The sequence below is a fragment of the Somniosus microcephalus genome, unplaced genomic scaffold (assembly GCF_052327205.1).
Source record: "Somniosus microcephalus isolate GS21.2 unplaced genomic scaffold, FLI_Smic_1.0 unresolved_chr9, whole genome shotgun sequence".
Lineage (NCBI taxonomy): Eukaryota > Metazoa > Chordata > Chondrichthyes > Squaliformes > Somniosidae > Somniosus > Somniosus microcephalus.
Window position 1 is genome coordinate 13,736,440 of NW_028225187.1, and position 15,203 is coordinate 13,751,642.

Genomic DNA, 15,203 nt, shown 5'->3' on the forward strand with positions numbered 1-15,203 from the left:
CCAAACCCATCCCACTCACTCCCACTGTACACAATCCCAATGGACCCAAACCCTTCCCACTCACTCCCACTGTACACAATCCCAATGGACCCAAACCCCTTCCCATTCACTCCCACTGTAGACAATCCCAATGGACCCAAACCCCTTCCCATTCACTCCCACTGTACATAAACCCAATGGACCCAAACCCTTCCCATTCACTCCCACTGTACACAATACCAATGGACCCAAACCCCTTCCCATTCACTCCCACTGTACACAATCCCAATGGACCCAAATCCCTTCCCATTCACTCCCACTGTACACAATCCCAATGGACCCAAACCCCTTCCCATTCACTCCCACTGTACACAATCCCAATGGACACAAACCCCTTCCCATTCACTCCCACTGTACACAATCCCAATGGACCCAAACCCCTTCCCATTCACTCCCAATGTACACAATCCCAATGGACCCAACCCCTTCCCATTCACTCCCACTGTACACAATCCCAATGGACCCAAACCCCTTCCCATTCACTCCCAATGTACACAATCCCAATGGACCCAACCCCTTCCCATTCACTCCCACTGTACACAATCCCAATGGACCCAACCCCTTCCCATTCACTCCCACTGTACACAATCCCAATGGACCCAATCCCTTCCCATTCACTCCCACTGTACACAATCCCAATGGACCCAATCCCCTTCCCATTCACTCCCACTGTACACAATCCCAATGGACCCAACCCCTTCCCATTCACTCCCCCTGTACACAATCCCAATGGACCCAAACCCCTTCCCATTCACTCCCACTGTACACAATCCCAATGGTCCCAAACCCCTTCCCATTCACTCCCACTGTACACAATCCCAATGGACCCAAACCCCTTCCCATTCACTCCCACTGTACACAATCCCAATGGACCCAAACCCCTTCCCATTCACTCCCAATGTACACAATCCCAATGGACCCAACCCCTTCCCATTCACTCCCACTGTACACAATCCCAATGGACCCAAACCCCTTCCCATTCACTCCCACTGTACACAATCCCAATGGACCCAAACCTCTTCCCATTCACTCCCACTGTACACAATCCCAATGGACCCAAACCCCTTCCCATTCACTCCCATTGTACACAATCCCAATGGACACAAACCCCTTCCCATTCACTCCCACTGTACACAATCCCAATGGACCCAACCCCTTCCCATTCACTCCCACTGTACACAATCCCAGTGGACCCAATCCCTTCCCATTCACTCCCACTGTACACAATCCCAATGGACCCAATCCCCTTCCCATTCACTCCCACTGTACACAATCCCAATGGACCCAACCCCTTCCCATTCACTCCCACTGTACACAATCCCAATGGACCCAATCCCTTCCCATTCACTCCCACTGTACACAATCCCAATGGACCCAAACCCATCCCACTCACTCCCACTGTACACAATCCCAATGGACCCAAACCCTTCCCACTCACTCCCACTGTACACAATCCCAATGCACCCAAACCCCTTCCCATTCACTCCCACTGTAGACAATCCCAATGGACCCAAACCCCTTCCCATTCACTCCCACTGTACATAAACCCAATGGACCCAAACCCTTCCCATTCACTCCCACTGTACACAATACCAATGGACCCAAACCCCTTCCCATTCACTCCCACTGTACACAATCCCAATGGACCCAAATCCCTTCCCATTCACTCCCACTGTACACAATCCCAATGGACCCAAACCCCTTCCCATTCACTCCCACTGTACACAATCCCAATGGACACAAACCCCTTCCCATTCACTCCCACTGTACACAATCCCAATGGACCCAAACCCCTTCCCATTCACTCCCAATGTACACAATCCCAATGGACCCAACCCCTTCCCATTCACTCCCACTGTACACAATCCCAATGGACCCAAACCCCTTCCCATTCACTCCCAATGTACACAATCCCAATGGACCCAACCCCTTCCCATTCACTCCCACTGTACACAATCCCAATGGACCCAACCCCTTCCCATTCACTCCCACTGGACACAGTCCCAATGGACCCAAACCCCTTCCCATTCACTCCCACTGTACACAATCCCAATGGACCCAAACCCCTTCCCATTCACTCCCACTGTACACAATCCCAATGGACCCAAACCCCTTCCCATTCACTCCCACTGTACACAATCCCAATGGACCCAAACCCCTTCACATTCACTCATACTGTACACAATCCCAATGGACCCAAACCCCTTCCCATTCACTCCCACTGTACACAATCCCAATGGACCCAAACCACTTCCCATTCACTCCCACTGCACACAATCCCAATGGACCCAAACCCCTTCCCATTCACTCCCATTGTACACAGTCCCAAAAGACCCAAACCCTTCCCATTCCCTCCCATTGTACACAATCCCAATGGACCCAAACCCCTTCCCATCCACTCCCACTGTACACAATCCCAATGGACCAAACCCCTTCCCATTCACTCTCACTGTACACAATCCCAATATACCCAAACCCCTTCCCATTCACTACCACTGTACACAATCCCAATGGATCCAAACCCCTTCCCATTCACTCCCACTGTACACAATCCCAATGGACCCAACCCCTTCCCATTCACTCCCACTGTACACAATCCCAATGGACCCAAACCCCTTCCCATTCACTCCCACTGTACACAATCCCAATGGACCCAAACCCCTTCCCATTCACTCCCACTGTCCACAATCCCAATGGGCCCAAACCCCTTCCCATTCATTCCCAATGTACAAAATCCCAATCGACCCAAACCCCTTCCCATTCACTCCCACTGTACACAATCCCAATGGGCCCATTCCCCTTCCCATTCACTCCCACTGTACACAATCCCAATGGGCCCAAACCCCTTCCCATTCACTCCCACTGTACACAATCCCAATGGACCCAACCCCTTCCCATTCACTCCCACTGTACACAATCCCAATGGGCCCAACCCCTTCCCATTCACTCCCACTGTACACAATCCCAATGGACCCAACCCCTTCCCATTCACTCCCACTGTACACAATCCCAATGGACCAAAACCCCTTCCCATTCACTCGCACTGTACACAATCCCAATGGACCCAAACCCCTTCCCATTCACTCCCACTGTACACAATCCCAGTGAACCCAAACCCTTCCCATTCAGTCACACTGTACACAATCCAAATGGACCCAAACCCCTTCCCATTCACTCCCATTGTACACAATTCCAATGGACCCAAACCCCTTCCCATTCACTCCCACTGTACACAATCCCAATGGACCCAACCCCTTCCCATTCACGCCCACTGTACACAATTCCAATGGACCCAAACCCCTTCCCATTCACTCCCACTGTACACAATCCCAATGGACCCAAACCCCTTCCCATTCAGTCACACTGTACACAGTCCCAATGGACCCAAACCCCTTCCCATTCACTCCCATTGTACACAATCCCAATGGACCCAAACCCCTTCCCATTCACTCCCACTGTACACAATCCCAATGGGCCCAAACCCCTTCCCATTCACTCCCACTGTACACAATCCCAATGGACCCAACCCCTTCCCATTCACTCCCACTGTACACAATCCCAATGGACCCAACCCCTTCCCATTCACTCCCACTGTACACAATCCCAATGGACCCATACCCCTTCCCATTCACTCCCACTGTACACAATCCCAATGGACCCAAACCCCTTCCCATTCACTCCCAGTGTACACAAACGCAATCGACCCAAACCCCTTCCCATTCACTCCCACTGTACACAATCCCAATGGACCCAACCCCTTCTCATTCACTCCCACTGTACACAATCCCAATGGACCCATACCGCTTCCCATTCACTCCCACTGTACACAATCCCAATGGACCCAAACCCCTTCCCATTCACTCCAACTGTACACAATCCCAATGGACCCAACCCCTTCCCATTCACTCCCACTGTACACAACCCCAATGGACCCAAACCCCTTCCCATTCACTCCCACTGTGCACAATCCCAATGGACCCAAACCCTTCCCATTCAGTCACACTGTACACAATCCCAATGGACCCAAACCCCTTCCCATTCACTCCCATTGTACACAATCCCAATGGACCCAAACCCCTTCCCATTCACTCCCACTGTACACAATCCCAATGGACCCAACCCCTTCCCATTCACTCCCACTGTACACAATCCCAATGGACCCAAACCCCTTCCCATTCACTCCCACTGTACACAATCCCAATGGACCCAAACCCCTTCCCATTCAGTCACACTGTACACAATCCCAATGGACCCAAACCCCTTCCCATTCACTCCCATTGTACACAATCCCAATGGACCCAAACCCATTCCCATTCACTCCCACTGTACACAATCCCAATGGACCCAAACCCCTTCCCATTCACTCCCACTGTACACAATCCGAATGTACCCAAACCCCTTCCCATTCACTCCAACTGTACACAATCCCAATGGACCCAAACCCCTTCCCATTCACTCCAACTGTACACAATCCCAATGGACCCAAACCCCTTCCCATTCACTCCCACTGTACACAATCCCAATGGACCCAAATCCCTTCCCATTCACTCCCAATGTACACAATCCCAATGGACCCAAACCCGTTCCCATTCACTCCCACTGTACACAATCCCAATGGGCCCAAACCCCTTCCCATTCACTCCCACTGTACACAATCCCAATGGACCCAAACCCCTTCCCATTCACTCCCACTGTACACAATCCCAATGGACCCAACCCCTTCCCATTCACTCCCACTGTACACAATCCCAATGGACCCAACCCCTTCCCATTCACTCCCACTGTACACAATCCCAATGGACCCAAACCCCTTCCCATTTGTTCGTTCTTTTTGTCTCTTCCTCTCTTTCTTCCTTCTTTCTCCTTCTCTCTCCCTCTCCCTTTCTGTGTCTGTGTCTCATTCTTTGCTTGTTTCCTTCCTTTGAGCTCTCTTTCTGTCAGTCCCTCTTTCCTTATCACTTGCTGTGTCTGTCTCGTTCTCTCTCTCTTTCTTTCCTTGCTTCCTGCTTTCTCTCTCTCCTTCTCTCTTTCCCTCTCTCGTTCTCTTTCCTCCTTTCTCGCTCTCCCCCAGTGGTTTCCCGTCCCCTCACCTCTCAGACCTCTCTGCCGTCAAGACTACACTTCTCCACTAGGCTAGTGATCTCGTGACTAGTGCCTCGCGAGTGGAGTTTGGGACCAGGGATCGTGAGAATATCAGTGCTAATTTGATCCTGTGAGAGACAACATCACTCATGTCTGAGGCCGGGACCCCGGAGCGAAGACGAGCCCAGCCGCGAGGTCAAGGCCCAGGGAGGGTGCGGCACGGGCCAACAGCGAGGTCGGGAGGACCACAATGCATCCTACGAAACACAGAGAGGATCTGATCTGAGGAAGGATGTTCTTGCCATGGAGGGAGTGCAGCGAAGATTCACCAGACTGATACCTGGGATGGCAGGAATGACGTATGAAGAGAGATTGGGTCGATTGGGCTTATATTCGCTGGAGTTTAGGAGAATGAGAGGAGATCTCATTGAAACTTATAAAATTCTAACAGGACTAGACAGACTAGATGCAGGAAGGATGTTCCCGATGGCGGGGAGTCCAGAACCAGGGGTCACAGTCTAAAGATAAGGGGTAAGCCATTTTGGACTGAGATGAGGAGGAATTTCTTCACCCAGAGAGTGGTGAACCTGTGAATTCTCTACCACAGAAGGCAGTTGAGGCCAACTTATTAAATATATTCAAGAAGGAGTTGCATATATTTCTTAAGGCTAAAGGGATCAAGGGATATGGGGAGAAGGCAGGGACAGGGTACTGAATTTGGATGATCAGCCATGATCTCATTAAATGGCGGAGCAGGCTAGAGGGGCCGAATGGCCTACTCCTGCTCCTATCTTCTATGTTTCTGTGACCTGTGGGAAGGAGAGAGAAGGACAGTCGGAGTATGTTTGTGTGTGTGTGCTAGGCCGTTGTAGCAGAGCCTGGTCTCCAATCATCTTGGATCCCCTTACCTTTGGACCAAGACCTTGCTCTGTCAAGCCCATGTTATAGCTGGAGTGCCACGGGGCACCCCACGTTAAAAGAATTCACGCACAGGCATCTTCCACCCTTTTAAAAGTTTGCAGACGACACAAAGCTGGGTGGGCGTGTGTGCTGTGAGGAGGATGCCGAGGAACTCCAGGAAGATTTGGACAGGTTGGGTGATTGGGCAGATGGAAGGCAGATGCAGTTTAATGTGGATAAATGCGAGGTTATCCACTTTGGTGGCAAAAACAGGAAGGCAGATTATTATCTGAACGGCAATAGATTGGGAGAAGGGGAAGTGCAATGAGACCTGGGTGTTCTTGTGCACCAGTCGCTGAAGGTAAACATGCAGGTGCAGCAGGCGGTTAAGAAGGCCAATGGCATGTTGGCCTTCATAGCGAGAGGGTTCGAGGACAGGAGCAAGGATGTCTTGCTGCAGTTGTACAGGGCCTTGGTGAGACCACACCTTGAGTATTGTGTGCAGTTTTGGTCGCCTTATCTGAGGAAGGATGTTCTTGCCATGGAGGGAGTGCAGCGAAGATTCACCAGGCTGATACCTGGGATGGCAGGAATGACGTATGAGGAGAGATTGGGTCGATTTTGCTCGAGTTTAGAAGAATGAGAGGGGATCTCATTGAAACTTATAAAATTCTAACAGGACTAGACAGAATAGATGCAGGAAGGATGTTCCCGATGGTCGGGGAGTCCAGAACCAGGGGTCACAGTCTAAGGATAAGGGGTAAGCCATTTAGGACAGAGATGAGGAGGAATTTCTTCACCCAGAGAGTGGTGAACCTGTGGAATTCTCTACCACACAAGGCAGTGGAGGCCAATTCATTAAATATATTCAAGAAGGAGTTGGATATATTTCTTAAGGCTAAAGATGATCAAGGGATATGGGGAGAAGGCAGGGACAGGGTACTGAATTTGGATGATCAGCCATGATCTCGGTGAATGGCGGAGCAGGCTCGAGGGGCCGAATGGCCTACTCCTGCTCCTATCTTCTATGTTTCTATAAAATGAAGTTCGTGACCTGGAACGCCAGGGCCCTCATGGACAGCCCCAACAACAGTCCCCTATATTCCCCGGCCCCTTAATGCTCCCTTCACTGATGGCGCGCGCCCCATGTGCCAGTTAAGAAGCTCAGGTGCCAGTTGTGGAAAGGGTAGATACGGACATTTGCAGAGACAGCGAATGAGCTCCACTGCACGCTCACAGGAAGTGCCCGCTCGCGCTCACAGCAACACCTCCGGCCTTATCAACTTCACACCTATCTACTCCGAACACTTTTCTAAGTATTACCTTGTGCCAGAATGACTATGCTTCTTAGAAATTTCCTCACAATTCAGGAGTCTGAAAATGAAAGCAAGCCCCACAGTGTGGCTCGCCCGAACCTCAGTCTCCATTCCAGGGCCAACGCTCTGTCCGGTGACATTGCCAACTGGAATTTTGGCCTTCATCGCAAAGAGGGGTTGGAGTATAAGAGTGAGGAAGTCTTGCTACAATTGTACAGGGCCTTGGTGAGACCACACCTGGAGTACTGTGCACAGTTCTATTCTCCTTATCTAAGGAAGGATATACTTGCCATAGAGGGAGTGCAACGAAACATAGAAACATAGAAGATAGGAGCAGGAGTCGGCCATTCGGCCCCTCGAGCCTGCTCCGCCATTCAATGAGATCATGGCTGATCATCCAAATTCAGTACCCTGTCCCTGCCTTCTCCCCATATCCCTTGATCCCTTTAGCCTTAAGAAATATATCCAACTCCTTCTTGAATATATTTAATGAATTGGCCTCTACTGCCTTCTGTGGTAGAGAATTCCACAGGTTCACCGCTCTCTGGGTGAAGAAATTCCTCCTCATTTCTGTCCTAAATGGCTTACCCCTTATCCTTAGACTGTGACCCCTGGTTCTGGACTCCCCGACCATCAGGAACATCCTTCCTGCATCTAGTCTGTCCAGTCCTGTTAGAATTTTATAAGTTTCAATGAGATCCCCTCTCATTCTTCTACACTCCAGCGAGCATAAGCCCAATCGACCCAACCTCTCCTCATACGTCATTCCTGCCATCCCAGGTATCAGCCTGGTGAATCTTCGCTGCACTCCCTCCAGGGCAAGAACATCCTTCCTCAGATAAGGCGACCAAAACTGCACACAATACTCAAGGTGCGGTATCACCAAGGCCCTGTACAACTGCAGCAAGACATCCTTGTTCCTGTACTCGAATCCTCTCGCTACGAAGGCCAACATACCATTTGCCTTCTTAACTGCCTGCTGCACCTGCATGCTTACCTTCAGCGACTGGTGCACAAGGACACCCAGGTCTCGTTGCACTTCCCCTTCTCCCAATCTATTGCCATTCTGATAATAATCTACCTTCCTGTTTTGCCACCAAAGTTCACTGGACTGGTTCCTGGGATGGGGGGGTTGTCCTATGAGGAGAGATTGTGTAGATTGGGCCGATACTCTCTGGAGTTTAGGAGAATGAGAGGTGATCTCATTGAAAGGTCTAAGATTCTGAGGGGGATTGACAGGGTAGATGCTGAGAGGCTGTTTCCCCCGGCTGGAGAGTCTCGAACCAGGGGTCACAGTCTCAGGATAAGGGGTCGGCCATTGAGGACTGAGATGAGGAGGAATTTCTTCACTCAGAGGGCGGTGAATCTTTGGAATTCTCTGCCCCAGAGGGCTGTGGAGGCTCAGTCGTTGAGTATATTCAAGGCCGAGATCGATAGATTTTTGGACTCTCGGGGAATCGAGGGATATGGGGATCGGGCGGAGAAAGTGGAGTTGAGGTTGAAGATCAGCCATGAACTTATTGAATGGTGGAGCAGGCTCGAGGGGCCGAATGGCAGACTCCTGCTCCTATTTCTGATGTTCTTATGGTCCGCAAACGGCAATTGATGCTGGATCAGTTGTTAATTTTAAATCTGAGATTGATAGCCAAAGGTATTAAGGGATATTGGGCAAAGGCGGGTAGATGGAGTTAGGTCGCAGGTCAGCCATGAATGGTGGAACAGACTCGAAGAGCTGAATGTCCTCCTCCTGTTCCTATCAGGAGCAGGAACCCTGGCTGATTTCCCCTCTCTCTCTAACCCAGGGTCTGGACACTGAGCAGGAGCAGGAACCCTGGCTGATTTCCTCTCTCTCTAACCCAGGGGGTCACTGGGCAGTGATCAGGAGCAGGAACCCTGGCTGATTTCCCCTCTCTCTAACCCAGGGGTCACTGGACAGTGATCAGGAGCAGGAACCCTGGCTGATTTCCCCTCTCTCTAACCCAGGGGTCACTGGACAGTGATCAGGAGCAGGAACCCTGGCTGATTTCCCCTCTCTCTAACCTAGGGGTCACTGGACAGTGATCAGGAGCAGGAACCCTGGCTGATTTCCCCTCTCTCTAACCCAGGGGTCACTGGACAGTGATCAGGAGCAGGAACCCTGGCTGATTTCCCCTCTCTCTAACCCAGGGGTCACTGGACAGTGATCAGGAGCAGGAACCCTGGCTGATTTCCCCTCTCTCTAACCTAGGGGTCACTGGACAGTGATCAGGAGCAGGAACCCTGGCTGATTTCCCCTCTGTCTCTAACCCAGGGTTCACTGGACAGTGATCAGGAGCAGGAACCCTGGCTGATTTCCCCTCTCTCTAACCCAGGGGTCACTGGGCAGTGATCAGGAGCAGGAATCCTGGCTGATTTCCTCTCTCTCTAACCCAGGGGTCACTGGACAGTGATCAGGAGCAGGAACCCTGGCTGATTTCCCCCCTGTCTCTAACCCAGGGTTCACTGGACAGTGATCAGGAGCAGGAACCCTGGCTGATTTCCCCTCTCTCTAACCCAGGGGTCACTGGACAGTGATCAGGAGCAGGAACCCTGGCTGATTCCCCTCTCTCTCTAACCCAGGGGTCACTGGGCAGTGATCAGGAGGAGGAACCCTGGCTGATTTCCCCTCTCTCTAACCCAGGGGTCACTGGACAGTGATCAGGAGCAGGAACCCTGGCTGATTTCCCCTCTCTCTCTAACCCAGGGGTCACTGGGCAGTGATCAGGAGCAGGAACCCTGGCTGATTTCCCCTCTCTCTCTAACCCAGGGGTCACTGGACAGTGATCAGGAGCAGGAACCCTGGCTGATTTCCCCTCTCTCTAACCCAGGGGTCACTGGACAGTGATCAGGAGCAGGAACCCTGGCTGATTTCCCCTCTCTCTCTAACCCAGGGGTCACTGGACAGTGATCAGGAGCAGGAACCCTGGCTGATTTCCCCTCTCTCTAACCCAGGGGTCACTGGGCAGTGATCAGGAGCAGGAACCCTGGCTGATTTCCCCTCTCTCTAACCCAGGGGTCACTGGGCAGTGATCAGGAGCAGGAACCCTGGCTGATTTCCCCTCTCTCTCTAACCCAGGGGTCACTGGGCAGTGATCAGGAGCAGGAACCCTGGCTGATTTCCCCCCTCTCTCTAACCCAGGGGTCACTGGGCTGTGATCAGGAGCAGGAACCCTGGCTGATTTCCCCTCTCTCTCTAACCCAGGGGTCACTGGGCAGTGATCAGGAGCAGGAACCCTGGCTGATTTCCCCTCTCTCTAACCCAGGGGTCACTGGACAGTGATCAGGAGCAGGAACCCTGGCTGATTTCCCCTCTCTCTCTAACCCAGGGGTCACTGGGCAGTGATCAGGAGCAGGAACCCTGGCTGATTTCCACCTCTCTCTAACCCAGGGGTCACTGGGCAGTGATCAGGAGCAGGAACCCTGGCTGATTTCCCCTCTCTCTAACCCAGGGCTCACTGGGCAGTGATCAGGAGCAGGAACCCTGGCTGATTTCCCCTCTCTCTAACCCAGGGGTCACTGGGCTGTGATCAGGAGCAGGAACCCTGGCTGATTTCACCTCTCTCTCTAACCCAGGGGTCACTGGACAGTGATCAGGAGCAGGAACCCTGGCTGATTTCCCTCTCTCTCTAACCCAGGGGTCACTGGGCAGTGATCAGGAGCAGGAACCCTGGCTGTTTTCACCTCTCTCTCTAACCCAGGGGTCACTGGGCAGTGATCAGGAGCAGGCACCCTGGCTGATTTCCCCTCTCTCTAACCCAGGGGTCACTGGACAGTGATCAGGAGCAGGAACCCTGGCTGATTTCCCCTCTCTCTCTAACCCAGGGGTCACTGGGCAGTGATCAGGAGCAGGAACCCTGGCTGATTTCCCCTCTCTCTCTAACCCAGGGGTCACTGGACAGTGATCAGGAGCAGGAACCCTGGCTGTTTTCACCTCTCTCTAACCCAGGGGTCACTGGGCTGTGATCAGGAGCAGGAACCCTGGCTGATTTCCCCTCTCTCTCTAACCCAGGGGTCTCTGGACAGTGATCAGGAGCAGGAACCCTGGCTGATTTCCCTCTCTCTCTAACCCAGGGGTCACTGGGCAGTGATCAGGAGCAGGAACCATGGCTGTTTTCACCTCTCTCTCTAACCCAGGGGTCACTGGACAGTGATCAGGAGCAGGAACCCTGGCTGATTTCCCCTCTCTCTAACCCAGGGGTCACTGGACAGTGATCAGGAGCAGGAACCCTGGCTGATTTCCCCTCTCTCTCTAACCCGGGGGTCACTGGACAGTGATCAGGAGCAGGAACCCTGGCTGATTTCCCTCTCTCTCTAACCCAGGGGTCTCTGGACAGTGATCAGGAGCAGGAACCCTGGCTGATTTCCCTCTCTCTCTAACCCAGGGGTCACTGGGCTGTGATCAGGAGCAGGAACCCTGGCTGATTTCCCCTCTCTCTCTAACCCAGGGGTCTCTGGACAGTGATCAGGAGCAGGAACCCTGGCTGATTTCCCTCTCTCTCTAACCCAGGGGTCACTGGGCAGTGATCAGGAGCAGGAACCCTGGCTGTTTTCACCTCTCTCTCTAACCCAGGGGTCACTGGACAGTGATCAGGAGCAGGAACCCTGGCTGATTTCCCCTCTCTCTAACCCAGGGGTCACTGGACAGTGATCAGGAGCAGGAACCCTGGCTGTTTTCACCTCTCTCTCTAACCCAGGGGTCACTGGGCAGTGATCAGGAGCAGGAACCCTGGCTGATTTCCCCTCTCTCTAACCCAGGGGTCACTGGGCAGTGATCAGGAGCAGGAACCCTGGCTGATTTCCCCTCTCTCTAACCCAGGGGTCACTGGGCAGTGATCAGGAGCAGGAACCCTGGCTGATTTCCCCTCTCTCCAACCCAGGGGCTCACTGGGCAGTGATCAGGAGCAGGAACCCTGGCTGATTTCCCCTCTCTCTAACCCCGGGGTCACTGGACAGTGATCAGGAGCAGGAACCCTGGCTGATTTCCCCTCTCTCTAACCCAGGGGTCACTGGGCAGTGATCAGGAGCAGGAACCCTGGCTGATTTCCCCTCTCTCTAACCCAGGGGTCACTGGACAGTGATCAGGAGCAGGAACCCTGGCTGATTTCCCCTCTCTCTAACCCAGGGGTCACTGGGCAGTGATCAGGAGCAGGAACCCTGGCTGATTTCCCCTCTCTCTCTAACCCAGGGGTCACTGGACAGTGATCAGGAGCAGGAACCCTGGCTGATTTTCCCACTCTCTCTAACCCAGGGGTCACTGGGCAGTGATCAGGAGCAGGAACCCTGGCTGATTTTCCCACTCTCTCTAACCCAGGGGTCACTGGACAGTGATCAGGAGGAGGAACCCTGGCTGATTTCCCCTCTCTCTCTAACCCAGGGGTCACTGGACAGTGATCAGGAGCAGGAACCCTGGCTGATTTCCCCTCTCTCTCTAACCCAGGGGTCACTGGGCAGTGATCAGGAGCAGGAACCCTGGCTGATTTCCACCTCTCTCTAACCAAGGGGTCACTGGGCAGTGATCAGGAGCAGGAACCCTGGCTGATTTCCCCTCTCTCTAACCCAGGGCTCACTGGGCAGTGATCAGGAGCAGGAACCCTGGCTGATTTCCCCTCTCTCTAACCCAGGGGTCACTGGGCTGTGATCAGGAGCAGGAACCCTGGCTGATTTCCCCTCTCTCTCTAACCCAGGGGTCACTGGACAGTGATCAGGAGGAGGAACCCTGGCTGATTTCCCTCTCTCTCTAACCCAGAGGTCACTGGGCAGTGATCAGGAGCAGGAACCCTGGCTGTTTTCACCTCTCTCTCTAACCCAGGGGTCACTGGGCAGTGATCAGGAGCAGGAACCCTGGCTGATTTCCCCTCTCTCTAACCCAGGGGTCACTGGACAGTGATCAGGAGCAGGAACCCTGGCTGATTTCCCCTCTCTCTCTAACCCAGGGGTCACTGGGCAATGATCAGGAGCAGGAACCCTGGCTGTTTTCACCTCTCTCTAACCCAGGGGTCACTGGGCTGTGATCAGGAGCAGGAACCCTGGCTGATTTCCCCTCTCTCTCTAACCCAGGGGTCTCTGGACAGTGATCAGGAGCAGGAACCCTGGCTGATTCCCCCTCTCTCTAACCCAGGGGTCACTGGACAGTGATCAGGAGCAGGAACCCAGGCTGATTTCCCCTCTCTCTAACCCAGGGGTCACTGGGCAGTGATCAGGAGCAGGAACCCTGGCTGTTTTCACCTCTCTCTAACCCAGGGGTCACTGGGCTGTGATCAGGAGCAGGAACCCTGGCTGATTTCCCTCTCTCTCTAACCCAGGGGTCACTGGGCAGTGATCAGGAGCAGGAACCCTGGCTGATTTCCCCTCTCTCTAACCCAGGGGTCACTGGACAGTGATCAGGAGCAGGAACCCTGGCTGATTTCCCCTCTCTCTCTAACCCGGGGGTCACTGGGCTGTGATCAGGAGCAGGAACCCTGGCTGTTTTCACCTCTCTCTCTAACCCAGGGGTCACTGGACAGTGATCAGGAGCAGGAACCCTGGCTGATTTCCCCTCTCTCTAACCCAGGGGTCACTGGACAGTGATCAGGAGCAGGAACCCTGGCTGATTTCCCTCTCTCTCTAACCCAGGGGTCTCTGGACAGTGATCAGGAGCAGGAACCCTGGCTGATTTCCCTCTCTCTCTAACCCAGGGGTCACTGGGCTGTGATCAGGAGCAGGAACCCTGGCTGATTTCCCCTCTCTCTGTAACCCAGGTGTCTCTGGACAGTGATCAGGAGCAGGAACCCTGGCTGATTTCCCTCTCTCTCTAACCCAGGGTCACTGGGCAGTGATCAGGAGCAGGAACCCTGGCTGTTTTCACCTCTCTCTCTAACCCAGGGGTCACTGGACAGTGATCAGGAGCAGGAACCCTGGCTGATTTCCCTTCTCTCTAACCCAGGGGTCACTGGGCAGTGATCAGGAGCAGGAACCCTGGCTGATTTCCCCTCTCTCTAACCCAGGGGTCACTGGACAGTGATCAGGAGCAGGAACCCTGGCTGATTTCCCCTCTCTCTAACCCAGGGGTCACTGGGCAGTGATCAGGAGCAGGAACCCTGGCTGATTTCCCCTCTCTCTAACCCAGGGGTCACTGGGCAGTGATCAGGAGCAGGAACCCTGGCTGATTTCCCCTCTCTCTAACCCAGGGGTCACTGGGCAGTGATCAGGAGCAGGAACCCTGGCTGATTTCCCCTCTCTCCAACCCAGGGGCTCACTGGGCAGTGATCAGGAGCAGGAACCCTGGCTGATTTCCCCTCTCTCTAACCCCGGGGTCACTGGACAGTGATCAGGAGCAGGAACCCTGGCTGATTTCCCCTCTCTCTAACCCAGGGGTCACTGGGCAGTGATCAGGAGCAGGAACCCTGGCTGATTTCCCCTCTCTCTAACCCAGGGGTCACTGGGCAGTGATCAGGAGCAGGAACCCTGGCTGATTTCCCCTCTCTCTAACCCAGGGGTCACTGGACAGTGATCAGGAGCAGGAACCCTGGCTGATTTCCCCTCTCTCTAACCCAGGGGTCACTGGGCAGTGATCAGGAGCAGGAACCCTGGCTGATATCCCCTCTCTCTAACCCAGGGGTCACTGGACAGTGATCAGGAGCAGGAACCCTGGCTGATTTCCCCTCTCTCTAACCCAGGGGTCACTGGACAGTGATCAGGAGCAGGAACCCTGGCTGATTTCCCCTCTCTCTAACCCAGGGGTCACTCGACAGTGATCAGGAGCAGGAACCCTGGCTGATTTCCCCTCTCTCTAACCCAGGGGTCACTCGACAGTGATCAGGAGCAGGAACCCTGGCTGATTTCCCCTCTCTCTAACCCAGGGGTCACTGG